The sequence below is a fragment of the Crocuta crocuta genome, unplaced genomic scaffold (assembly GCF_008692635.1).
Source record: "Crocuta crocuta isolate KB4526 unplaced genomic scaffold, BGI_CrCroc_1.0 scaffold70, whole genome shotgun sequence".
Taxonomy (NCBI): domain Eukaryota; kingdom Metazoa; phylum Chordata; class Mammalia; order Carnivora; family Hyaenidae; genus Crocuta; species Crocuta crocuta.
Window position 1 is genome coordinate 10859749 of NW_027528417.1, and position 27852 is coordinate 10887600.

Sequence of the window (27852 nt, forward strand, 5' to 3'; positions counted from 1 at the left end):
AAGATTCACTCTTTGCATTATATGCTTCCATGGTTTTAAGAAATGCATAATGCCAGGTATCCATCATTGCAGTATTATATAGAACAGTTTAACTGGACTGAAAATCCTAAGCTCCACCTATTCACCTTGAATCCCTGAAAAACACTGATAGTTTACTATCTGCAGTCTTGCCTTTTTCCAGAATGTCATATAATTTAAATTGTACACTATGCACAGAGCTTTTTCAGATGGGCTTCTTTTACTAAGCAATATGTCAAGAGCTGAGCTGGAGAAAGCTGGAAGTGCCAAGCATTAAGGTGGCCATTTAAGGCAACAAGTGAAAATGAAAGTTAATAGTCAAGCCTTTAATCACTTACTACAATGGATAAGCAAGAGGCTCACCAGGAAAAAGTGCCAGTTTCCTTGTCCCAATGGAACATCTCCCCAGGGGAATGGTGCCAGAGGAAAGTCATACATATCACAGCAGGTGAGAGAATCTACCAAAGGAGCTCTGAGTAAAAGGCTCCTACTTTTTTATGGAGCTCATGGGGAGGTGGGGACAAGGAAAAGGCTAGGAGTAGAAAAATCCTGACTATGGAGTCGGAGTGGAGAAAAATGTTGCAAGGCCCTCCAGTAAGGTGGTCATGGCAGAGGCACCTGAGAAAGGCCTCAGCGAAGGGCTCCCTGTAAGCATGTCTCCAAACTCAGGCATTTGGGCTAGAAATGCACATATGCATAAGAACATGGCCAGCAGGAGTGAAGAGTGGGGAGGCACTGAACACTTAACTGTAATTCTCTTTAGATTGTGTATTACGTGGAGGGTGGGGAAGGCAGCTTTCCCTCAGGAGACCTGTAAGGTATGGGCTTTGTTACTGCTTATGGTCAAGACTCAAAAATAGCACACAGAATTTTGGCCTGGAGACGGACACTTCAATGGATCTTTAAAGTTCTTCCAGTGTCTTTTCTTGGCTTGATAACTTTTCTTCTTATCATTTTAATGCATAATATCCCATTGTATGCATATACCAGTTGTTTATTCATTCATTTTTTGAAGAACATCCTGGTTATTTCTAGTTTTGGGGAATTATGAAGAAAGTTATAAACATTCAAATGCTGGTTTTTGTGCCAACTCATTTGAGTAAATAACGAGGAGGGTGGGTGCTGGATCATACATATGCTGAGACTATGTCTGACTTATAAAAAGCAGCCAAACTTTCTTCCAAAGTGGTTGTTCCACATTTCCACCAGCCATGGGTGAGAGTTTCTGTGGCTCCCCATCCTCACTAGTATTTGAACTTGTCAGCTTTGGATTTTAGCCATTCAGTTATTGTCTTAATATGCAACTTCCTAATTACCTGTTGTTACAGACTGAATGTCTGAGTCCCCATAAAATTTACATCTTGAAATCCTACCCTCCAACTTGACGGTATTAGGAGGCGGCGCCTTTGGGAATTACATTAAGATTAGATGATCTCATAAGGGTGGAACCCTCATGAATGGGATCGGAGCCCTCATAAGAATCCTAAGACCTTGCATCCTCTCTACGTTCTACCTCATGTGAAGTTACAAGGAGAAGTTGGCACTCTGCAACCTGAAAGAGGTTTCTCACCAGATCTCATCCTTACTGGTACCTTAACCTCAGCCTTTAGTCTCCAGAACTGTGAGAAACTGTGGCTTATAAACCACTCAGTCTATACTTTATTTTAGCAGCCTGAAAAGACACATGTGATATTGAGCATCTTTTCATGTGTCTATTTGCCATGTGTATATCTTTTTTGGTGAGGTGTCTGCTGCCCATTTTTTATTTGTGTTGTGTTTTAAGAGAGATTTTTTCCCTTTGTATTTTTTAGATACCAGTGCTTTATTAGATAAGTATTTTGCAAAAGTCTGTCCCAGTCAATAACTGTTTTCCTTTCTCTTGACGGTGTCTTCTGTAGTGAAATTTTTTATTTTAATGAAATCAAATTACCAATTTTTCTCAAGAATCACACTTTTAGTGTTATATCTAAAAACATATCAGCAACTTTACAGCCACCTATATTTTCTCTTACGTTATCTTCTGTAAATTTTATTATTTTACACTTTACACTTAGGTCTGTGATAAGCTTAGAGTTAATTTCTATGAAAGGTGTAGGTCAGGGTCAAGTTTCAATTTTCTACATGTAGACATCTAGTTATTCCAGCACCATTTGTTGAAAAGACTATCCTTTCTCCATTGCATTGCCTTTGTTCCTTTGTCAAATATCAGTAGACTATATTCGTGTGGTCTATTTCTGGACTCTCACTTCTGTTGTATCAATCCATTTGTCTAGTCTTTCAGTGATTCCATATTGCCTTGATTAATGTAGCTAGAAAGACTTCTAGCTAATTCAGGTAATATTATTTCTGATGTTTTGCCTATTCCAGGTCCTTTGCCTTTCCTTTGTCGTATAAACTTTAGAACAAGTTTGTTGATACCTACAAAATAATCTGTGGGGATTTTGTTACCATTTTGAATCACAGATTGAGCTCAGAATAGCAGGGAAAATATTGAACAATGCACAGATTTTTCATTTTGCTTGGAAAGCTGGAGACATGAATTTACAGTGAATAATTGGAAGTGGCTAATAGTGTCGCTGATGGGAACTTGGAAGGCAAAACAGGGGGAAATTAGTTAAAAGATCTGAGAAAAAAGCATATAAATAAAACTTTCAAATGGGCACAGGTTTGGAGATATTTGTGCCCATGAAAATTCTTATCAAAAAGCAATTTCAGCAAAGGAGGATTTCAACAATAAAATGGTTAGAATGACGTATTCTGTAGATATGTCAATTGTCCAACCTGACTTCGATCAAGGACTTACTATGAAGTGGCTATGTTGGTAGAGATGGATGTTTTTCATGGGTGTAGCAATATAGATTTCCACTCACCAAAGACCAATTTGGCTTCAGTCACCACTATGACTCCAATATGTAATAAAATCAACCAATTCTGAACGTTTGATATAACACCATTCCCCATGTGATCAGTTAGATGGGTGGTGTCAGACTGACTACAAAGGACTACTTCCATAAAGACATTTGTAATCATTGTTTCTCTCTGGAATAGATGTTTCCTCTGGATATGGATTTACTTTCCCTGCTTACAGTGCTTCTGCCAAAACCATTATCTGTGGGCTTTTGGGATGTCTTATTTGTTGTCATGTTTTTCCACATAGCGTTAATTATAACCCAAACCAAAACAAAATGAAAACCTCATCTAATAGCAAGTAAAGTGAGATAATGAACTCATGTTCAAGGAATTTATTAGACTTAACACATGTTCCCTCATTCTGAAGCTTCCAGCCTTATAAAACATTGCAATGGCTTTTAGAGACTCAGTTATGGTGTCAGGTAGGGGATACTACTTGTAGGGCTAGAGTAATGTCCTCTAACATGTAGTATATGGTTTAAATTAGAAACCAACAAATACGTTGTTTACCCCATATCCAGAATTCATGGGTCTGATAATCAAAGAGTGGAAATGGTAGCAGCTGTATTCACTAATATCCTAGTGAGTCATTAGCAAAATTTGGCCTTCCTGTTTCAGCAACTTTGGATTCTATATATCCAGAAATCTTAGTTTCCAAAGTGAGAAAGTTTCATCAGAGGATAGCATGCTTCTACCAGGGCACATGGCAGTGGTTTTAATAAACTAGAAGACAATGCTACCTGACCACTTTGTGCTCCTCATTCTAGGCCATCTAGAGGGAAAAGGTAGTGGGTTGGCCCTGAATCTTCTGTGATCACTGGTCTTGACTACCAAGGAGAGACTGGGTTGCTATTACACAATGAAAGTAAGGGGGAGTTTGCCTGGAAGGCAGAGATCCCCTGACCTTCTTCTTATTATTCATAGGACCTTGTGATTAAAATCAATGAATAACTGAAAAAAACCCATAGGAAAAATGCTAATGGCTTAGATTTTCCAGAAATCAAGGTTTTATTAACCCATCACTTAATGAACTAAGACTAGCCAAAGTATGTGCCAAAGGCAAATGGTGTAAGACGTACATAGTGGAGAAAGAGTGGTTTAAAATGCCACCTCCGGATATGTGATTGGTTGTAGGAAAAAGGGCTGTCATAGTTGTGAGCACTTACATCTCTTACTTTAATATGTATACATATATGCATACATTAACCACTTTTTCATGTTCCATTCTCCCACTCCCATATCATATAATATAAAATGTGGTAGTGGCAATTAAATTTATACCCAAATACTTAGGCTGTAGAATATCAAATGGAGACTGTGACTCAACTAGAAGAGAAATAAGCATCACCCAAAAAACAATAATGGACAGTGTGTCCTCTGCTGAGGGTAAAGTTGCATATATTTGGGGTGGGTGTAAGGATATGTGTATTATGTTTGGCAAAAAATATGATTTTTTGTTGGAAATTAAATTAACTATGTTTAAAAGAAAGGTGTATAGGGGCTCAGTCAGTTGAGCGTCTGACTCCTGATTTCAGTTCAGGTCATGGTCTCAGCATTATGGGGTCAGGCCCTGCACCCTGCTTGGGATTCTCTCTCTTTCCCTCTGCCCCCTCCACCCCCCACTCATGTGCTCTCTCTCTAAAAAATTAAACATTAATTATTTAATTAAAGCAAAAAATAAAGAAAAATAAAAGTGTATGGATGCCAAATAGTCGGGGGTACAGTGGGGGAGGTTGCAGTGGAGTGGGTGTGGTGGATTTATATTGAGTCTTCATAGGCTAGAATTAGCATTTCCCAGAATTTTTCCCTCCATTCTGGCTTAATGTGAGCCACAAAAGACTTTTTATAGGAGTTCTGAAAAGTGGAAAAGCGGCAGGAGCCATATTATCTTATGCTCTAAATGTCAGTGCAATGGCGCCAGACACCACTGGGGCTCTCATACACTGTCCTGGATCTGCAGGCTCACTCTGTGGGGTGGGGGCAGCAGGTAGTCCACAGCCCCTCCAGCTCCCGCCACACTCCTCTCCTCAGCCCCCCTGATTCCTGGGTTGGTGACTGCACAGGCAGCATCATCGAAGTTGGAGGTTTGGAAGATATGCAAGACACATGTTGTGGTTTCCTTCTTTCTGTAGGTTTCCGTTTGTCCTTGCATTTTCCTACTTCAAAACCCATCTTTCCTTCCTGACTACTTTCCCCTCAGGCCTAGCACAAATGCAGAAACTGCAGCTTCATACGGACTGATAAACCATTTCCTACAATGGTGTAAGGGATAGTATGTGTAGTAAGTGCATTATTTGATAGTGCTCTGAACAGTGGCTTCTCTGATGGAACCATAACTGGTAGAGCTTTCTTTGCAAACATTGGGTATTGATCTCTCTCCACACACAACTTCTCCACCACCTTTTTTTTTTTTTTACCATATGATGTGATTTATATAAAATGGTACTTCATTGGCATTTCAATTTGCAAACTGGGGAATACTTCTGGAATAGAAATATCACTGAAGTCCCTTTTTAGACTTTATCTATCCTTAGAATTTCCTGTCATTTTTTTTTCTTTAGTTGAAGAAGTGCTTTGAACACTCCATGTTTTTATTTCATAATACTTTACATGTGGAAATCCCTTCTTCCATATTACTATGTGTCTGGTGGCCTATAATGAAATAATCCTCTTAATTTTGATAGAGTATTCCTTCTTTTTTGCCTTACGGTTCATTTATACTTTTGGGATTTAAGATATTTTCCCTCTTATATTAAGGTCATGATAATATTTGCCTATATTTTTTTATGTCTATTAATGTAAGGGAGAGAGAGAGGCGGAGGGGGAGTGGGTGGGAGGAATCTAAAGCAGGCTCCAGGCTCTGAGCTGTCAGCACAGAGCTTAAAGGACTCAAATCCATGAACCGTAAGATCATGACCTGAGCCAAAGTCATGCACTTAACCGACTGAGCCACCCAGGTGACCCTGCCTATACTTTATAATATACTTTTTTTTTTTTACATAGTTTTCTTTACACAGTTTTCTTTACACAGTTCTTTTTATATACCTTTATGGTTTTATCTCTAATGTTATTTTATAAACAATTTCTCCTTCCTTCCACCATTTAGTGGGGCCATCTCTCTTGAGACATACTCCCTCTCATGCACACACTATATTAGAGACACACACACACAGCCTATCTAAAACACTTATCAATACCTAGTTTCACCTTTGTATTTTCTCCAAAATACAAGTACCCTAGCATGCTCTCACTTCCCTTCTGATCCCTCCTGCCTGACCTCTTTAACCATCTCAGCCTTCCACCAACCACACCTTCAGCACTGACTGAGAATCAACTTTCTTTCATTTCAAGTATTTGTTTACTGTCATTTTTCACTAGTTTATTAGCTTAATTTATACCAAACCTCTTTTGAATCTTTGGTAGTTCCTGAGTTGGGAGTTCAGGAGGGAGCCTGTAGAGTTTATCAATTTACCATCTTGATCAAAACCCTAATTTTTCTTCTGATGCAGATACTCTGTGATGTTTAAAAATAGTATCAAAACTTTAAAACTCTTTCTGTATTACTTCATTCAGTTAAATATGTAAATAATGCTACTGCTCATCAACAATCAGGTCAATGAGAACAGGGTGAATAAGTGGTAAAATAATACAGTATAAATGCAAAGTACAGGTCAGATTCTACTAAAATCATATAGACAAATTTGTTGTGTTCTTAAATGTTTAGAAAAAAGTAAACAGAAAATAGTAACTACAAACAAAGTGTCATTTTTTAAAAGTTTAAAATGTGATATACAAATTAGGGTAATGCATGTCACAGAATGTTTAATTCATGTTTCAAAGAGCACTGGAAGAACAAAAATTTATATAGTCTTTTGGGAAAATCATATCTATTAACTTTGCAAGTTAGAGTCTTAAAGGGCAATAAACATTGGGAGCTAACTTTTCTACAAGGCAGAGCTCACTTTCATCTCTATCTGATTAAAAATATAGTAGGTAATGTCTCAGAATCAGGGTCCTAATCAAAAGGTTCCCTAGATATTTAAATAATTTTAGAAAGTCCTGTTAGACAATGCTCTAGTATCACAATGAAAAGGCATGCAATAATATTTTGTCTTGTTTCAAAATGTTGGATAGTTTTCAACAATATAAAATTATTTCACAATCTTTTAAATCAACCACATTCTACTTTTCTTTATTCTTTTCAATCCCTGACATTTTTATTTTTAAGCATTTAATTCCAGCTTAGACAATAAGAATCTCTAAATAGTAAATAAAGCTACTAGTCTTATCCCTCACAAATACTGACAGCTAGAGGTAGGGATTTTTCTAAAAAAAAATAGAAAGCCTTGATAGGCTTACTCCATGAGCCTATCAAGACATAATTTATGTATTAAAAATAATTTCTCCACTCTCTCTGCAGCTCTTTCTCTTACGTTTCCTGCAACTTAGGGCACTCCTATAGAGTTTTTGTACTCTTAAGGTAAATTTTCCTTTTTCCTATATTGACTTAATTTATTTTATCAAGACACTAATCTTACTGAAAATGATGTTTCATCTTACTTTCCTTTAATACTGCCTCTTTAAAATAAAATTCATGAGGGGCACCTGGGTGGCTCAGTCAGTTGAGCCTCCCACTTCGGCTCAGGTCATGATCTCACGGTTTGGTTCGTGAGTCTGAGCCCTGTGTCAGACCACTCAGAGCCTGGAGCCTGTCTTCGGATTCTGTGTCTCCCTCTTTCTCTGACCCTCCCTTCCTCATGCTGTCTCTCTTTCTCTCAAAAATAAATAAAACATTAAAAATGTTTTTATTAAAATTCATGAAAAATTTAATTGCATATTTAATATTTAATTATAATGACAAGATATTCAATGCTCTTTTTACTCTTCACTCTCATTATTAGATGAATAACTATAGTCCTTTGTGTAGCTTTAAAGAAATGATGGTGGTGGTGGTGGTGGTGGTGAGGACGACGACGACGACGATGATGTTCAACCTGAGTTCAGCACTCGGAACTTATGGACATTTTCACTTTCTATGTTCATTCAAATTCAATCAGTTCTCCCTACAATGCTGATAGGTCAACTAAACAGATAATCCTCTCTATACAGGCATTAACATTGAAACTTGCAGAGTAAGTGAATTTACACTTTATAATAAACTCTAGAACCACTAATCATGTACAGATTCTTTGATTTCAAACTCTACATTTTTAAAAAATGTTTTATTTGTTTCTGAGAGAGAGAGAGAAAGCATGGGCAGAGAAGGGTCAGAGAGAGAGAAAGATACAGAATCTGAAGCTGGCTCCAGGCTCTGAGCTGTCAGTACAGAGCTCAACGTGGGGCTTGAACCCACGAACTGTGAGATCATGACCTGAGTCGAAGTGGGATGCTCAACCGACTGAGCCACCCAGGTGCCCCTCTTTGAATCCAAATTCTATCCTTTTTCCTGTGTGTCACATTCTGTGAAAATACTTTCTTTTAAAAAAAAAAAAACAAGTTTATTCATTTATTATTTTGAGAGAGAGAGAGAAAGGGAGGGAGGGGCAGGGGAAGAGGGAGAGAGAGGATCCCAAGCAGGCTCTGTGTCATCAGTGCAGAGACAGACATAGGGCTCAATCCCATGAATCGGTGAGATGATGTCTGTAGCCAAAATCAAGAGCCAGATGTTCAACCAACAGAGCCACCCAGGGAGCACCCCTCTTTTTTTAATGTTTGTGAAAGTACTTTACATTTATTATTATCATTATGGCATTTGTTATCCCTTCCTTTTGTCTAACTCTGTACTACCACATATCTTCATTCACCCAACAGAAAGAAGTTAGAGAAGACCTGTAAGTGTGTGGAGCCTAACTGAGATAAAAGTAAAGCGTTACCCCTAATTTGTTATACAAGTAAATTGAACTTTGTAAATCGTGGAACTGTTACTGAATATGCAAGCCCTAATGGTGCTGATGCTTATCCCAGATTTATGTAAGGAGTATAATAGTTCTACAAGGTAACAGCAAAACACGCTCTGGGGAGAACTTTATATGAAAGAGGTTGTTCCCACTAGACAGCATGCCCCTCTTTATAAGATTAGTGGTAGCTTATAGAATTACTGAGTGATGTAATGGACTGCATAATCGAGAAACCTAAGTGGTGTTTGACCATAAGGAAAACAAAACAAATAAATAAAAAGCAAAGCTATTCTCAATTGCCGTCAGCATAGTAATCACTAGCATCTTCAACTGCAGGAACAATCTGACTCCATAAAAATGAGAATCTAACTTATCCCCCAAGCATGGTGTTCCATAGCCCATCGTTAGCTTGGCACTTACTGCTGGGATTACCATAGCAAACCAGCTGTTCTCTCCGATAGGAAAGAGGGCCAAGACAGGTGGAAATGATCAAAGACTAAAATCCTGCTGTTTAAGAGTAAGTGAGAATCATAGAATCAAGAAAACTTCAAAGAGTTGCTGGAAATCAATAAATGGACAGTTTTGAATGAAGACCTGGTTTTTTATCCTCCTTTCTTCTGTATTTTTTTTAAACAAATTAGACACTGACATTTTAAAAAGATAGTCTGTATTGACTTTGGAAGCATAAGAAAATTCTACTACTTACTTTTCAAAGAAAAGCTAAATTTGTTTTTTTCTTTAGATTTTATGTTTTTAATGTTTCTTTTACTTCTGAGAGAGAGTGAGAGAGAGAGAGAGAGCATGAGCAGGGGAGAGTCAGAGAGAGAGAGAGACACAGAATCTGAAACAGGCTCCAGGCTCTGAGCTAGCTGTCAGCACAGAGCCCGACGCAAGGCTCGAACCCACAAACCATGAGATCATGACCTGAGCTGAAGTCGGATGCTAAACCAACTGAGGCACCCAGGTGCCCCTCTTTAGATTTTATAGAGTGAACACAACTCAGTTTTAACAGATTTTTACTCCCCAATTATGCCAAAACTGTCCCACTTTTCACTTTTGTTCATCTTCTCTCAACCTCAGTAGTTCTTAACTTTTTATTATGACATGGACAGCTTTGAAAGTATGATGGGAACGATGTTCCCTAACCTTGGGAGCAAATGCATAGACGTATAAAATTACATAATCAGATTATGAGTCCCTAGAATTCTGTCCTTTAAGCCCAGATGAAGAACCTTAACTGCACTGTTATTTTATCCTTTGCCTGCTAGACTCCAATTCAACTTTCAAGACTCAATTCAAATATGCCACCCATGAGAAGTCTTCTCTATTTCTCTCTGCAAGTTGACATTTATTATTCCCTCCATTATGCTTATACCTTTATTATAACCATTTAATCATTCCCCTTCCCTTCCTTCCTTCCACATTTATTAAATAGGCACCATAGAACTAGAATGAAGAAAACAATTTGTGTCTTCAAAGAACTCTTGCTGCACTAGTAAGACTTATCTAAATGTGTGACCATGTGCTAATATACAGTGCAGGAAAGTATGTGAGTATGGAGAAAAGGATAACCAGTGTTTCTTAACAATATACTGAACCCAATTTCTGTGTCTCCCTCTCTCTCTGCCTGCTCACACTGTCTCTCTCTGTCTCAGAAATAAATATAAACATTAAAAAAATTTTTAAAAAGAATTAAACATTACAGATGATAAAATAAATTCAGAGAAGTGAAAATATTATGCTGAATGACCTAGCAAGTAATTAAGGGAACAAGGATTCCAAGTAAAGTCTTATGACTCCAAAGCCAATATTTTTCTCTCGTACTGTGGAAGGCTTTTCTAGCCTGGTGTAAGTCTGTGTAAATCACTTGCTCATGTTCCTACTTGATTCTTGGGCTAAGGTTCTTGATTCTTGGGCTAAGGTACCACATCTTTTTCATTTTATAGTGGGAGGGAGTAATAAGTGATAGGTACTGAGGTTAGGAAAAGAAAAACCTAAGAAGGACATTTTGGTCTATTGGGGGGAGGCTTTAGATTTTATCTAGAGTTGGTCAAAAGCCATTCAGAGGTTTTGAACAAATAAGCAAAATTTTTGATTTGTTCTCTGCGAAGAACAGACCGCAAAAGATCTTATAACTCCCTAGGTGAAATTTGATGGGAACTGGATCTAGGTATCATTGGTAAATATGATAAAAGTCTAAATATAGTTTACAAATAGAAATGAGATGATTTGCTTATGGATTTGATGTTGAGAGAAAGAGAGGAGTTAAGAATATGTTTAAGGTTGAGGCTATTTATTTGAAATGGGAAGACTAAACTTTGCAGTTTGGATGGAGCTGTAAAGTAGGGAGTTTATTTTTAGATATGTTAATTTTGACCTGCCTGCTGCACAACTAAATGGAGATTCCAAGTAGTTGGATATAAAACACTGGAGTTCAGGAGAGAGTTTCAAACTCCATTTAAAAATTGGTAAGTCATTAACATATAGACGGCATAAACAAGAGAATAATTTCAGGGATAGAAGTGTTGAGGTCAGGGAAAAACAGGAAGATGGAAATAAAAAGAAATTAGAAGTGACATAAAAAGACCTAGAAGGTATAATTCCTGACCAAAGGAAGAAACTGTTTCAAGAGGGTAATCCCTTATTTCAAATGGTTAGTATGTTGTATTTTATTAAGACTGTGGCATTACTAACAAATATCATTGGATACCATGACAAGAGCAGTTTTATTGAAATGAAGGGACTACAGAGAAAATGGGAGAAGAAAGATTAGAGATGGTGACCTTGTTACATGATGATTTCTGACCCTCGAGCTATTCTAACACTGAGTGACCGGAAAGTACATGAAAGTGTGGTAGAGATGAAGACTAAGATTATAAGATACAAGTCATTTCTCCTTCAGTCTTGACCACAGGGAATTCATTCATCTGACTATATTTATACATTGCATGATCTGTGCAAGGCTCTGTTTGGTTGTAGATTTACATTAAGTGACTTAAAAAAGTATTTAAAAACCTAGCAGAAAATGTACACTTAACAATTAACTAAAGCCAGTTGGAACTTTTTTTTTTTTTTCAAAGTTCAAACACTAGAGCCAAGGACTTTTACTGACAGGAGATCCTCTTGGAATCTCAATTAGAAATGTTTGACTTTTATTTACATGTACTGCTAAAAGTCTTAATTATTTGGTTTTGCAACTCATAAAGTATTAGAAATAGAGTATTAGACTGAGGTTTCCAGTCAGAAATACTTAGATTCTTTTTTCCTTCATTTCTTTTTAATGTCATATAGATGAGCTATTCACAAAATTATCTGAAACTAATATTCTGGCTGTCTTGGATATTTGAACAATTATTACATTATTCCTTATGACTATATCTTCATTCTCTCAAAAACATTCCCCATAGCTCAGTGTAAAAGTCCATTCTTGAAAACAAGTATTATTTGTATCCATATTTAAAAATGACCTCTATTTAAAATGTGCTTATTGTCCTGACTGATAGAAATAATATCGTTTTATAACTTATCATTCAACGTCAGTAGGATTTTTAGAAGACTTTAAGTAATGTGGGAAACTTCATAAATGTGAAAAACATTCATCAAAATGATTAAAATAAAGGTTTTTGCTTAAAAGAAAACAAAGCAAATGATCATTTATCAAGGGCTTATTATGGGTGAGGCTAAGCTATCATATATCTTTCCTACATATTATTTATGTGATTCATTATTCCATTTTATAGACTTTTTATGTTATAAACCACATTAATATTTGACTTCACAAGAACACACTGCTAAAGTGGAGATGTTAAGATCTGTGCCCAAATCTACTTCCAAAGTCCCAGTCTTTTCACATTGCTGAAATAAATTTTGTCCTGTTGAAAATTCACACACATAACACTTCATTTCCAAATAAAGTCATGACATACAGACATTGCTGTTGAACTCCTCCATTTACACTGGTTCTCAAACTTTAGTATTCTTCAAAATTACCTGAGTGCTTATTAAATACAGATTGCTGCTCCCTTTCCAAGTTTTTCATTCACTAGATGAAATGAGATGAAAATATATACTTCTCACGATTCTAGGGTGATGTTTATGTTGCTGGTCTGGGGACCACGCTTTGAGAATCACTGGCCCATTAGTTCCTTCACTACCTCAACAGTGAATAAACAGTTATTAAGCATCTTAAGTGAGATGACCAGTGTGTTAACTCAGTGGAGGAAATCCTTACACAATGGATAGTATATCAAGTAATCTTGGTATGTACATGAAATAATTTCATAATTTTGTCAATTTTACCTCAGTAAAGCTGGAGGGGGAAGGAGGGGAGTTCAGGTGTTCATATTTCACCCTAGGCCTGCAGAATCAGTCTATTGGGGAGGACATGGGGCTTTCTATGCAGGCAATAGAGTGATACACAATGGCCCCATTTCCCACAGGAGGGAATTCTGGGACTCTCAGAAAGATCTATTGATAGAAAAAGGGCTGGAATCAAGTCAGAATGTCATCCCCATAGGTCAAAGTCCTCTTCTGTCTCACTGTTTCCCCTATTCCTTCCCAGCTTATCTGTTTTCTTTAAATTTTGATCCTGCTACTTTTGATAGCACTTTTACTTGTTTCCCTTTTACTTCAGATCTCAAAAGGAGGTCATTGGTTTCCATTAACAGAAAAGAGATCAATGGGAGATGTTCTTTGGAGTTCAAAATAAATTAAGTCAAAGGGTTAGTCCATATTTCCGGTTTTAATTATTTCATCAAAAACCTTCAATCTCAAAACCTCTCTATTTAGATGAGAATCCCAGATGAGATGTGGGCTGAGGGTTTCATATGCAAATGTGAAATGTGATTGTTTAAAAGAGATATCCTAGAAAAACAGTGAGTAAGGGACTAGGGGAAGCAACACAGGGGAAAGGAAAGACCAAGTAAAGATGCCCTTTTAGGTAAAGTATCAACCTCAGCTTGTTCCCACACATAAGCTCAGACAGTAAATTATCTTTCACTGTTTGTCCCTGTTTGAGGCAAGGAAGCTGACTTTTCTACTCTCACACCTGTTAGTTGCTTTAAAGTCCATCCTACAGGGATATACATTCCCAGGCATTTCAGACTTCTGCTGTCCTGCAAAGAAAGAAAAGAGTACAAAGGCACGTGGGTTCTGGGGAAAGTACACACAAATCTCGTGTCGAGATTAGAGGAATGTGGGCAGAGCACTACCAGTGTGCCCTAAGCCACAGGTCTATCTTTAGCTGCTCTTATATTCACTGCTCTGAAGTCTGATGGTTCATAAGATGTTGACAGTTTTTATTTCTCAATAATATTCCCTTTGCCACTGATGTCGTTAAGGATCTTTTTGCCTCCAACATGGCAACTCCAGAAGCCTACAAATTTTGGACATAATTCTACCTGTTTCTAATTTTTTTCTGTCTAATCGCCCCCTCATTTTTCATAACCATTTGAGTGATTTCCATGAGGAGTAGTTGCACTTGTTTCGTCTCTTCACATAATAAAGCTTTGATCGTGTCATTTACTTCCTCGGAGCTTTTGATCTCTCATCACAGCTGCGAGCACGAACTGCAACTGTCCTGTGTGTTCCTACAAGGCCTCCACAATCTGCCTTTCCTGTATAGTGTTCCTCTATCTCAACTAAGATGCTATATGCCAACCATTCCCAAGACTTCCATTCTCTGAAAAAGTCTATACACTATTAGACCTCGATGCTTTCTTTTAACTGTTCTATTTGCTCTCCTTGCTGCATCCTTGCCCAAGCCCATCTCCATTCATTGAAATTTCACCTATTCTTCACAATCCGAATGAAATATCCCCTCCTCTGTGAACCTTGGGTTAATCACCAGTCAGGACTAAATACTGCCCTCTCCCTCTTGGTGTTTCTATAGCACACTGCATGCACACCTCTTGTGAAATATTCTCTTTTATTTTCCAGTGTTGCTACACGTAAATCTGTCCCATAAGTGGTGAGTTCTTGAAGGTAGGGATTTATGACTTATTTGCTCTATGCACTGGCACTCACAAAGCACTGCCTAGTGCATAATAAACTCTAATACGTAAATCAAATCATTAGGCTCTACACTTTAAATTTACATAGTGTTGTATGTCAATCATATTTCAATAAAACTGGAAAAAAGAAAAAAATAATAATTGTAGAATTAACTAATTAAATGCAACTCCCCAATAATTTGTGTAGAAAGATATTCTATGTACTTGACACAAAGAATAGTAAGAGGAAATAAATGTAGGAAATGTCAACTAAAGAAAAATAGTGTACGTTCAAAATACATGTGTATATAGGCATTTCTTCCCCCTGGTTAAGGTCAAGGAACACATAATTTATGGGCATTTCATACCAATATGCTCTCAAACCTAACTTTGTAATATAAAGTGTCATATGGTAGATCAGATGTTCTCACAGAAGCAATATTCTATGTCTTTTAGTTGGCAGAGATACTGAAAAATCATTACTTTGCTTTAGTGTTTTGATTGTACAGTTTTCCTTTTGGGTTTTTTTTACTCTAGTAGCCATGTGAGTAAAGTCTTCTTTACAGGAAGGAAAGGTATAAATTAAGCAACTGCAAATGGAAAAGGAAGTAACTGTATGTGTGCTACAGATTATTGCTAAATGCGACAGTGTTTTAGCCTCTAATTATATTTTGTTCTCATTTTTTAAAACTATGGAACCAAAATATTTAGTAGATACTCCCTAATTAATATAGATAAATAGATACATAAATATATAGACATACAGATAAAATTGCTGATGGAAACTTAACATAAGTAGCAGGGCTGTAATGTCTAACTATATTGAAAATGGGAAACTATATTGTATGATAATGTCTAACTATATTGAAAATGGGAAAACAGAAAGTCCCACACAATTCTGTAGCAAATATCATTTGTGCCTGAGCCTTAGATCCCTTCTCTTCCAGGGATCTTCTACGAATCATACCCCTCACTCCCCAAGCTGACAACTTCCAGCCTGAATGCATTCTCTGGCCAAGAGAACATGCTCAACCCAGGCTGATGTATCTGTTAGAGATTTGACACCCAAAGTTTAACCTGCAACCACTCAGAGGTGAAAGTTGGTGGATAAATACCCTAGAATATCTGGCTTTTAGTGGAACCATTTTGAGACACATTTCATACAATATCTCCAAGTATCCCAGAAAAACTGAGCCCCAGTTGGCCATAGCCGTAATCTACTCGTGAAGGCATTCTTTAACTTTCCTACTTTTCCTGACCAATCCTCACGCCCTTTAGTGCTTCCCTGGGAACACTTTACAAATAAACTACTTGTATCAAACTCTATCTAAAAGTTAGTTTTTGAGGGAATTGAAACTTAAACAAGTTCCTATAACAATACTTTTTTAATATTTTTTTTAAATATGGGAAATATATTTTTTCAATTTATCTTTAGTATGAAGTGTTTCTCATACATGTCATCTATTTTATTTTTTACTATTTTTATTAGTTGATGTTTATTTATTTTTGAGAGAGGGGGAGAGAGAGAGAGAGAGAGAGAATGGGGGGGAGGGGCAGAGAGAAAGGGACACACAGAATCTGAAGCAGGTTCCAAGCTCTGAGGTGTCAGCACAGAGCCTGATGCAGGGCTAGAACTCACAAATCATGAGATCATGACCTGAACTGAAGTCAAATGTTTAACTGACTGAGCCACCCAGGTGCCCCACATGTCATTTATTTTTAAAAAGTGACTATTTCACTCATGAAGCAAACACCAATGTATATATAAATTATTTTTCCAGATACAGGAATATACAAACATACATACATACATGCTAAGAATGCATTATGTGCTTGAATTTATTTATTTTTAATATTTATTTATTTCGAGAGAGAGAGTGTGTGAGTGGGGAAGGCAGAGAGAGACAAAGACAGAGAATCCCAAGCAGGCTCCACACTATCAGCCTAGAGCCTGATGCAGGGCTCGAACCCACAAACTGTGAGATCATGACCAACCTGAGGCAACACCAAGAGTTGGACGATTAACTGATTGAGGCACGCAGGCACCCCCATGCTTGGCTTTAACTCAGTTTTTACTTAATAACTTATTTTATTAGTATCTATCTTTCTTTTCATCTTACAGTTCATGGAAACCATGTTTTCATGATAGATACTTTATCACTTTCTGTTACATTCTTTTGCAATTTGCTATGGTACCTGCCATTTGTAACTTGAAAAGCGTATTTCAATAAAAATATCTATTATAAATTGTCATGTACTTGTAATTCAGTTATCTTAAGTGCAAACCATTTCCTCTAGATGCCCTTTTGACATTTACTATATCATTCTCACTGACTCTCTCCCCATATATATATACACACATCTCTCTCTCTCTCTCTCTCTCTCTATATATATATATATATATGCACACAAACACACATACTCATATATATATGTATGTATGTGTGCTATGTATTAATGCTAAATGTAACCGTGATTTAGTCTCTTATATTTTGTTCTCATTGTTTAACTGACTGAGCCATCCAGATGCCACCAGGCAAGGTGTGTGTGTGTGCCCACACACATCTATATGTAAAGATATATATATATGTGTGTGTATATATATATATATATATATACAAATGTACATACATGCATATCTCAGATTTTTATCCAAATATAACTTATGATTGCTTTATCTTCTCATTATAAAAGTTGAGCTTTCCCTAAATCTCTTCTCAAAATTTGTAATGATACAAAGTGAGAAAAATATGAAGGAATATCACTAAGGAGTTTGGGTCTTTGCCGGAGACCGAAACTGCACAGGTCATCCCTGATGGCAAGGCCCAGGGAAAAACCTGTGGGAGAAGACTCCAAGGCAGTCAGAAGAACCCCCGGAAGAATTCTTCTTCTCTACTTTGTCTGTACCTTTTACTCTCACTTCTGCTGTTAGTCTATTCTAGGGTTAATATGAAACCAGAATCGCCCAAAGTTCCCCCCTTCCTCCAAAATGGAATGTACCTAAATATCATGTCCGCCCCCTCAATCAGATGTTGTCTAATGAATATTGTAGCAATTAGCAAAATTGGAGACAGTCCGCTATGCATGGGGTCTATAGGAGACCTAGAATTCATTTTCCTTGTATGGGTCTAATTGCCAATAAGAATACATATTAGGTCATAAGCAGAGACAAAAACAAGACTTACTAGTTTTGGAGGGCTTTCTCAAAAAAGTGTTAAAGAAATATTTGCCTGCTGACCTCAAGCCTGTAAGGCAACTTATAGATTGCTGTGGTCAAAGAATGAGATTGGTAAATGCAGAGACCAAGTTCTAGTTGATCCACGTAAAACATTTCCATACGTCATCTATGATAAATGTTGACATTGTTCTTTCTTAGTAAGGGGTTGTGACAGTCTGTTACCTACAACCGCAGGTATAAATATATCCTGTTTTTGCATGCCCACTGAATTTAAACAATTAAAGGGGACTCTGATCTCATGTATTCTGGCAATATGCTTCACTTATCCTTAGATATCCCGCCATACGTAGTAAGGAATATGTAAAACTTTGTTATGAGTACCTGGTTAAATTTTATTGGTTGAAGTGGAAATCATGTACCGTAAAATCACTGTTGCCAAGAAAACCTGGAAATGTTAAATCCTATGACTGTACTTAAAAAATGTAAATTGTTTAAGCATGATTGTTTGGATTTGCTATATAAAGACCCTAAGCTGAAAAATAAATTTGAGCAGTCCACCTGAAGAGGCTGGCTCCGTGTCTTCTTTAGCCGACGCCAACCACTCTCCAGGCCAACCGTGGCTTGCAGAGGCTGGACCCCTGCGGGTCTTAAACATTTGGATCTCATAACTACTACAATGAAAGCATTTCCTCATGAAAATCTAAGTGAGAGATTATATAAGGTTTCTACTATTTTGGCTTAAACATTTTTCTGGTGGTTCCAGAATTCCAAATTCAGATCTTACTGAGCATTGACACAAATGCAGTTGCACCTATTTTTTAATGGAAGAAACTTGCTGTCAAAAATGAATTCAGAATTTTTCAATTCTTCTAAAATCATCTAAATAATATCTAAACATCAACTAAGGCTTTTTTGGGGGGTTAGGGGGAGGCTGTAGTTGAAATTTTAAAATAATTCTAAAATGCACTTTGAAAGTCCCTCTGAACACACGTTCTGACACGTTCACAATTGCATTCACAGCATTCACTTGCTGCGTTGTACATAAATTGAGCACATTTATATACAGCTCCTTTGGGCCATATAAGAAGAATGAAATGTGATTCTTGTTCCTCTGCAGGTTATGATCCAGTAAGATTGATAAACCGGCACATAAAAAAACTGTAAGTTCTGTTATCAGAGCTGTACAGAGGAATCTGAGGGTTCAAAGAATGTACTGGGATGAGACATAATTCACAGAAGAGGACACATTTGTGCTGGCACTGAAAAATCCAGAGTATTTTATACAGCAGCTTTGGGAAGGGCATTCCGCACATATATTAGCAGATGCCAAGGCATGGAGGTGAAAGGAGACAGCCCAAAGGGAAGTCTGAGCAGCCTGATGCGTTTTGGGTCTGGGTATTTAATTGGAGGGAAGAGCTGCAAGATGAGATTCGGCCAAATATAGTGTGATATAATATGGGAGATCTTTGAAGACCTTAATTTTAGTATCAATCCATCAAAGTCAGACAACTGCCTGAGTAAGTCAAACATTTCCAGGGTGTGAGATAGCTGAAGTGATTCTCAAGATTGCTGGAATCATGTGCAACATTGCTAATGGATGGATGAGATACAGTGCCAGGCTGAGGTGCTTGCCAGCTGAAATTAAGCCTTGTGTTCCTGGGAGAGGATGTGGCAGCCCACAGATTAACCCAGTGTCATAGAAGTTAGTTGAAATCACTTGTTCTAAAGTAATTACGAAGTTCTAGCCATTCTACTGGTCTCTGAGCAACGTGCAGGTTCATACATTCACACATACATACATAAAACATATGCAAACATATATACGTGCAATTGCCGAAATTGATCATATTGGCTATACAGAGGCAGGGTTCTACTTAAAATTACTACAAACACAGCACAAAAAGAATGTAGTCAATAAAGAAACAGAAAACATAAATCTTTAAAAATTTTTCATTCTTAGGGGTGCCTGGGTGGCTCAGTTGATTGAGCATCCAGCTTTGGTTCAGGTCACGATCTCACAGTTTGTGAGTTCAAGCCCTGCATCAGGCTCTCTGCTGTTAGCACACAGTCCTCTTCTCATCTTCTGTCTCCCTGTCTTTCTCTCTCTCTCTCTCTCTCTCTGCCTTTCCCCTGCTCACTCTTTCTCAAAAATAAGTACATATTAAAATCTATTTTTTTTTTCATTCTTAGAAAAAAATATCCAGAAAAAGATACCCAAGAGTTCAGTTAGTTCTTAGCAGGTATGCTGTAGCACATAACTGTATGGCAAATCCTCAAGTGAAAAATTTAGATTCATGAGCAAAATTCATTCTTTACAACTAAATGTAATTGACAGTATCTGACATAGAGAATGTCAGTCTTAGCAGGCTGTGTCCCACAAGGTGTTCTACAACCGATGAGTAAGGAACACAACAAAAGTGAAGCTGGCACTCTGGCACTAAAAATATGAAAAATAAATATATAATTAATTCATTAAGTTTACTGAAACATGAAAAAATATTAAGGGGGACTTAAGAGTAATACGGAATTTTATTCAAACAGTGGTGTAATATTGAAGAGCAGGTAATTAAAGTAAGTGACGCCTGGAAGAGCTCTTGTAGATTTTTTCTTTTAATTTTTTTAAATGTTATTTATTTATTTTTTTTTTTGAGAGAGGGAGAGAGAGAGACAGAGTGTGAGCAGGGGAGGGTCAGAGGGAGAGGGAGAAACAGAATCTGAAGCAGGCTCCAGGCTCTGAGCTGTCAGCACAGAGCCCGATGTGAGTCTTGAACTCAAGAAATGTGAGATCATGACCTGAGCTGAAGTTGGCCACTTAACCAACTGAGCCACCCAGGTGCCCCAATTTTGAAAGACATTATTTTTTTATAGTGATTATATCATAATAAGTGCTCAGTTGCCTGATTCTGATTTGGGTCTCCTAACACCATCAACTGTGTACTGACACAAATTCTAGTATTAGAAAGTGTGTCAAAATGTTGATGACACCACTCTTTTAACATCTGGGATTGAGGCGTGATTTACTTATCTCTTGGGAGATCCAGCAAGCAGAGGTGAAGAAAAAATTGTTTGTCAATTTATCACTTGAACCACTGTCTTCATTATTTCCTAGTTGTTATTACCCTATAATATATAGCAATGTTTGGGCTCTGTACTGAGACCACCTAAGTTCAAATTTCACATGCATATAAATCCCAAATATAATACCTTTTGTATTTCTCTGTAGTTACTATGAAAAACGGTATGGAAGTCCCTCAAAAAATTAAAAATAGGACTACCATATGATCCAGCTTTCATATTGTACCTATGGGTATTTATCCAAAGGAAACAAAAACACTAACTCAAAAAGACATATGCACCAGTAAGTTCATTGCAGCATTATATATATGGCTATCATATATAATAGCCAACATATGGAAGCAACCTAAGTGCTCATGGATGGATGAATGGGTAAAGATATGGTATATAATCCCGTGTAATGTTATTCAGCCATAACAAAGAAGGAAATCTTGCCATTTGAGACAACACTGATGGAACTTGAAGGTATTATGCTAAGTAAAAGAAGTCAGATGGGGAAAGATAACATGTGTTTTCACTTACAGGTGAACCTAAAAAACAAAAACAAATCAACAAAGAAAACAAAACTCAGAGAGAGAACATATTGGTGGTTATCAGAGGGGAAGGGGGTTGGAGGTGAGTGAAAGGGGTGAAGGTGGTCAACTGTATAGTGATGAATGGTAACAAGATTTATTGTGATAATTACTTTGTAGTGTATGTAAGATCAAAGTATTATGTTGTACACTTAAAACTAATATATTACTATTTACCAAATTTACCTCAATTTTTTAAAAAAGTATTTCTAGTTCCTTTAATAGTCTAAAGAGAATAGGCAGTGAGCTTGGGAATCTCTTCTGCATAACTTTATTCAGGGATTTAGAATCATTCCATTTCATTTTTAAAAAAATTTTTGATGTTTTTATTTATTTCTGGGGGGGGGAGAGGGAGAGAGAGAGAGAGAGAGAGAGAGAGAGAGAGAGAGAGACAGTGTGAGCTGGATACTTTCCACTAAACCAAGAAATGAAGACAAAGAACGCACAGAGAATATCCTGACAATAGTTCTAGTAATTTTAGGCCAGCCTGAGAAAGGAATATATAACTTCTACACATATTCCACGGCCCAGATGTTATTCATATGGCTCTACTTAACTGCAAAGGAGTCCAAGAAATGTCTAGCCATGTTCCAGGAAGAGAAACGGTACTAGGATTTGGTTGAACCCATTCTGTTTTATGTTCTAAGTGGGAGTATGGCTACTTTCACATAACTTTGATATCTAGAATATTGGGACTAAAGTATAATTTATGCTGTGTTGGTCAAAGAACTGTTGTAAACTATGGCTAGCCTTCTTTAAGGTGGATACTAACAAGCCAGAAAGCATCCTAAGGAAATCTACTAGGGTAGTGAGAGGTATAAAAAAGTGCAATGTACATGATGAAGAGCTGAATAGACTGAGGATTCTTAGCACAGAGAAAAGAAAACTAGAAAGGCCAGCATATAGAAGGTACTGGATTGAATACATGCAACTTTTAATTCTGAAGTTCTAAACAATGGGTAAAAGCTCCAGAAAGATAGATTTGATTTAAGTCACATAAAACTCAAAGATTCATAAAGGTCCAAGTGCCGCTATGGGGCTTATAAAACTTTACATGATTGCAGATTGAAATATGTCATCAGCTCATCAAGGTTCTGTGGTGAATGTGGCACTAGATGGGAAATTGGACCAACTAATCTCTGAAGTCTCTTGGAGGCTTGAAATTCTAGATTCTGTGGCTGATTTTGAAACTATGGTTCCTTAAAAAAATAAATAAAAATAAATAAATAAACTATAATTCCGTGCTGTGAATCTTGACCAAAGAAGCTCATCTCCAAGCATCTACCCTTCCCCTTAAATCTGAAAATTATTTGAATACATTATCCCCTACCTCATACCATTTATTTAACATTACCATAAAGATGTCCAATTTTATTTGAAACATTTTAAAGTTATTTCAAAATGTCAGCCAAATCATTGTCCTTTTTTTAATTTTACATTTGGAATCGCAGAAGGGAGAATTTGGTTTCCTGTAATAAATAATGGCCCTATGTTTCATTTTAAGAGGCAATTCATTTGTGGGCTGGCTGTCATTATTCTGCAGCTGGATATTTAGTGCCTCCAGTATTATGGGAGAGACTAGGGAACTCAGAATGACCTGGCAACATTCAAGGCAATCAGTGAGGTTGCCTTTAATCCAACAGCTGTTTTCAAAAATCTTTTTAGCTATTTGACTTTTCAAGGTTTGATTCCATATCCCAAAATCTTATCCTGTGGAAAGTTTCTGATAAACATGTATTTTTTTTCCTTCCCAGATATTGTGTTATCTTTGTGAAATTGAATATTGATCCCTTTCACTCAGACAGTTTTGAAGTCAATGATAATTCTGTGCCTTGGGTCCTGGCTTAAAGACACAGGATATAATTTTACATGTTTTCTTCATGGCTCTCTCCAGTGGATTTAGTTTTTATAATTAGTGTACCTTGTTTGCCATAGAGTATGGAGCTTGGGTCGTCATGTGTGTCATTTACAAATGTAAACTCCTGTAGGCTAAATAGCCTCTTAGAAGGCGAATTGGAATGAGTTAGACTTTCCAACTTTTATTCGGCTATTAGAAATTCTCAGACTTTGACCAGCCTTCTAATTAATATCAAATATGATTAATCCTTTCTGAGGAGCCGAGATCCTCAAAATCAGAGCAAACCAGGTTGTACTGGTAGAAGCTCAAAGGTAAAGGGTCTAGTGGTACTTTTTGCATGAACAAGGACAATACTGTGTTATCAAGTGCTAAGGCACCGGGTGGGAAGTGCTAAATTTTAAAATGTAATTGTGGTTGAATCCTGATATTTTTCTGAATGTTATATAACTGTGAAATTATCGCTGAGACCTTGGAGGAAAGGTGCCTCTTTGTACCTCCTGTACAAAGTCTCCAACATACTTCATGACATCAGTTTTCAGTCTGTAAAAATAGAAAATAGCCCTAATGGGGGCAGTCTCAGAGCTTCCAAGGTAGCTCCTTACTCTGTCAGACAACTAGAGTCTTAGAAGGCTCTTCTACATATTAATGAAAATTCTAGTTGCAGCTAGTTCTGTCCCCTAAGGCCACACAACACAATTTATAATTTTATATCTAAGTAATAGATTTGCAGAAACTGGAAGGTTGTAATCAATGTAGATTAGTGCAATTTATTTAAAATAGCCACTACATTATAAATTCATTATGGATACCTTATTTAAAAGTTTTCTTAAAAAAAAAAAACTGGGCAGAAAAAATAGTTTGAAAACATCTTTGCAGCCTACATGGTGGGGTTGCATCTTCTGTAGACTCTAAAGGTGATTCACAAATTAAATTCATGGATAATGTGATTGCTACATTTCTGCTGAGGGTTTAAAGAGCAAAATCTGAATATGAATGTTTCTATAAGACAAGAGAATTTTCTTTTTCTTTCTCCACACTTTATGTCACTAAAGGTTTATTGTTTTCAAGTCTTTCTTTCTCTCTCCCTGCCCGCCTTTCTCTCTTTCTTTCTTTCAAATTACAGCTCTGCCCTTTTCCTCCGGTTTGACCCAATCATTCTAATCAGAATCAGAAATTCTGCCCTCTTCTTTAGTTTACATTCTGAGTTGATAAACGGATAGATGAATGTATCATTAAATAAGTGAGTCCCACAGAAGTCTTGAACATCAGCTTCATAGCAAGAGTCCTTTTCACTTTTGTTCTCTTCAATTTTGTCCAAAGATAGTTTGTCTTTTTACCTAAACAGGAGAGCTTGGCAATTCATTTACATATCTTTCATTTGGAGATTGCCAGCCTAGTCTGAAACCTCAGTACTGATAGATTCCATTGTAATAGAGTCCCCTTCATGGAAAGCCACTTGCTGGGGAAACTTCTGAGCTGAGCATTCTCAGAATTTGGACTAAAATGTTTTTTTTTTAAACAATATTTTTCCAACACTAGGCACATCCTCCAGTTGGTCCCCGAATGAGCTTCTATATCTGGGTTAGGCCACTGCTTGACCATCTGTTTCTACTAGGTACAGATTCTTTGTTCTACTAGGTACAGATTCTTTGGTCTACAGGTACAGATTCTTCGAGGTGCTGAATGTTGTGTTTTATCTTTATGATGCAAATCATGAATTTACAGCCTATAAAGCCATTTGAATTTTGTGATGACTCAGCCTCAAGTGTTCTGGGTAATTTTTATTCTTTGGAAATTTCAAAATTAACAATATAACAGTCCATCATCTGGCTGCCATAATATATGGTCGTTATACGTTTTTTATTTTTATGAAAGGGAAGAGAATAAATATGTGAGATTTCTCACATGAAATAAAATCTCTTATTATAAACTTTGATTTTTATTTTTTAAATATTTTTTGAGAAAACGTCAGGCAAAAAGTTGATATTAATACCAGTTGGATAATATTTGTGTCTCTCTGTGGTGGTCAGTACCTCACTGATATAGTTATATAAAATATCTGGCTATCATCTTGTATAGCACATTATGTGATAATCGAATTTGAGCTTTCCTTCTGGGGACACTGTCTCCCAAGACGTTTTATGTAGCCTGTCAAGACTGTTAAGCACTGACATTTCATATTTATCCTGAAGAGTGATACTTCCAATTTTGCTTATTCTTTTATTTCAGAATTTATTACAGCACACACAGAACAGTTGACTGTCATCAAACAGCTTGCAAAAGAACTGATGTGAAAGTAGGACGAAAGGGCAAAGAAAAAGAGATCAATGTGACCCTGTATGAAAATACACTTGCCAAAATTTGCAACATCTTCTTTAATAAAGAAAATGCAGCTAATTAAATATGTGTTTTTAGAACTCATTTTACTCCCCATGAAAAAAGAAATACAGTTATTAAGATAAAAATTTTATTACATTTTAAGCCCAGAAACCAATCCTAAGGCATCTTGATCCATTAGTAGATCAAATTATATGAGGCTTTTTGAACAAAAAAGGCTCCAAACAGCACATAATAACCCTTGTGAAGGTAGGCTTTAGAAGTGGAAAATTATATTCACATCCAGATATCAGGACAAAGGTAGGTCACAGATAAAAAAAAATTTCCGAGCTGAAAAATTTAGATGTAGGACTAGATGCTAACCTTTAAGTTTTTAATTGTACAGAAGATCTTTATCATTTATTAAATTCATCAAAAATTAAGTGGTTCTTCCATCTGGATGCAATTTAGAACTGCTAAAAGTATTTCCATGGTGATAAATGGGCACAAGCATTTTTAAGATCAAGAATTTATACCCATAATATTAGCAATGAACTTTCTTGGGCACCTTTAACTTTGAGTATAAAATAGACTTATTTAGCACATATTATGGAGATTTTTTTTAATGTAAAAAAAGTAAACAAGAAAACCCAGCTTTATCTATTATCAATTCCTGGACAACTGTGTTTAACTGTAGCCTGCTTTCTCTTTGTCTTATTCTCAGTGGCCTCTCATTTGGCAAGCTGGGTTATTTTGAAGCAAATCCTTTTAGGTAGTTTCTACTTGTTTGTAAAGAATAAGCTGCTATCTTTTAATAAAGAATATCATATAAATAAGTCTGATCATTATAGATTTTTTTAAATGTGTGTTTCGTAGGTGTTGAAATGAAGAATAGTTTTAGAGTTGCCGTGCTCTAGTTTAACACCTGTCCCTGATTAAGGCAATATACATCAAAATTGTCTCCTTCTTCCCACTGGTGAATAAGTAAATAAAGATGCAGCAGCTGCTAGAAATCATACTCAGAAGAAACATGGAGGCCTCATCAACAGATTAATAAGGAGACTTGAATGCTGGGGATGGTGAGAGTTCAAAGCTTAAGATGTGATGAGAATGAGAGCATTTTAAAAATTAAGATATTCTTGGAAAAGGAAGTTTAAAAGCTCTCTATTTAATCTTGAGAAAATGTGGAAACTACAGTTGAGATGAGCATCGTGTTCCCTTGGCAGTAATTTGGTAGAGAAATAGTCTGGCTCTGGCAGCATCAGGGAATTCATGAATCTAATGGGAATTGTGGCCTGTTGAATTCTAACCTTCAAGCTTTGACTAAACTGCTGTTTGACCTCAACAGAGGCTTGGAGTCTACATTTTCTTCAATCTTCTCTGGGAAAAGAAGCATAAGGATGATGATGATGGTGATGATAATGCTTGTATATTTATATGCACTTAAAATAGATTGAGTTTGGGCCCCTGGGTGGCTCAGTCGGTTAAATGTCCAACTTTGGCTCAGGTCATGATCTCACAGTCCATGGATTCAAGCCCCGCATCAGGCTCTGTGCTGACAGCTCAGAGCATGGAGCCTGCTTCAGATTCTGTGTCTCCCATGCTCTCTGCCCCTTCCCCACTCACACTCTGTCAACTTCTCTGAAAAACAAAAAACATTAAAACATGTTAAAATGGGGGTGCCTGGGTGGCTCAGTCAGTTAAGCGTCTGACTTCAGCTCCGGTCATGATCTCACAGTTTGTGGGTTTGAGCCCCGCATCAGACTCTGTGCTGACAGCTAGCTGAGAGCCTGTAGCCTGCTTCAGATTCTGTGTCTCTCTCTCTCTCTCTCTCTCTGACCTTCCCCTGCTCATGCTGTCTCTCTCTCTCTCAGAAATAAATAAAACATTAAAAAATTAAAAAAAAATAAAACATGTTAAAATAGATTGGGTTATTACTCTTGGTAGTAATTTGTTATTCTTTATAACTCACAAAATATATTCATTTCATTTTCAAAACCCCCAATGAGTAAGGCATGCATTTTTTCTCATATCAAGG

General features: G+C 36.8%; 2 long non-coding RNA genes across 5 annotated transcripts in view; one reads left to right on the forward strand and one right to left on the reverse strand.

Moving 5' to 3' along the window:
- Window positions 1-27852, reverse strand: part of LOC144223592 (uncharacterized) — a 462828-nt gene that overhangs the window by 186249 nt on the left and 248727 nt on the right. The gene's annotated exons all lie outside the window — the stretch shown is intronic.
- LOC144223717 (uncharacterized) lies at window positions 1543-25900 on the forward strand. Its single transcript, XR_013332800.1, has 4 exons — window positions 1543-1606; window positions 19111-19153; window positions 21593-21683; window positions 25728-25900. It is a non-coding gene; the product is annotated as an uncharacterized LOC144223717 (long non-coding RNA).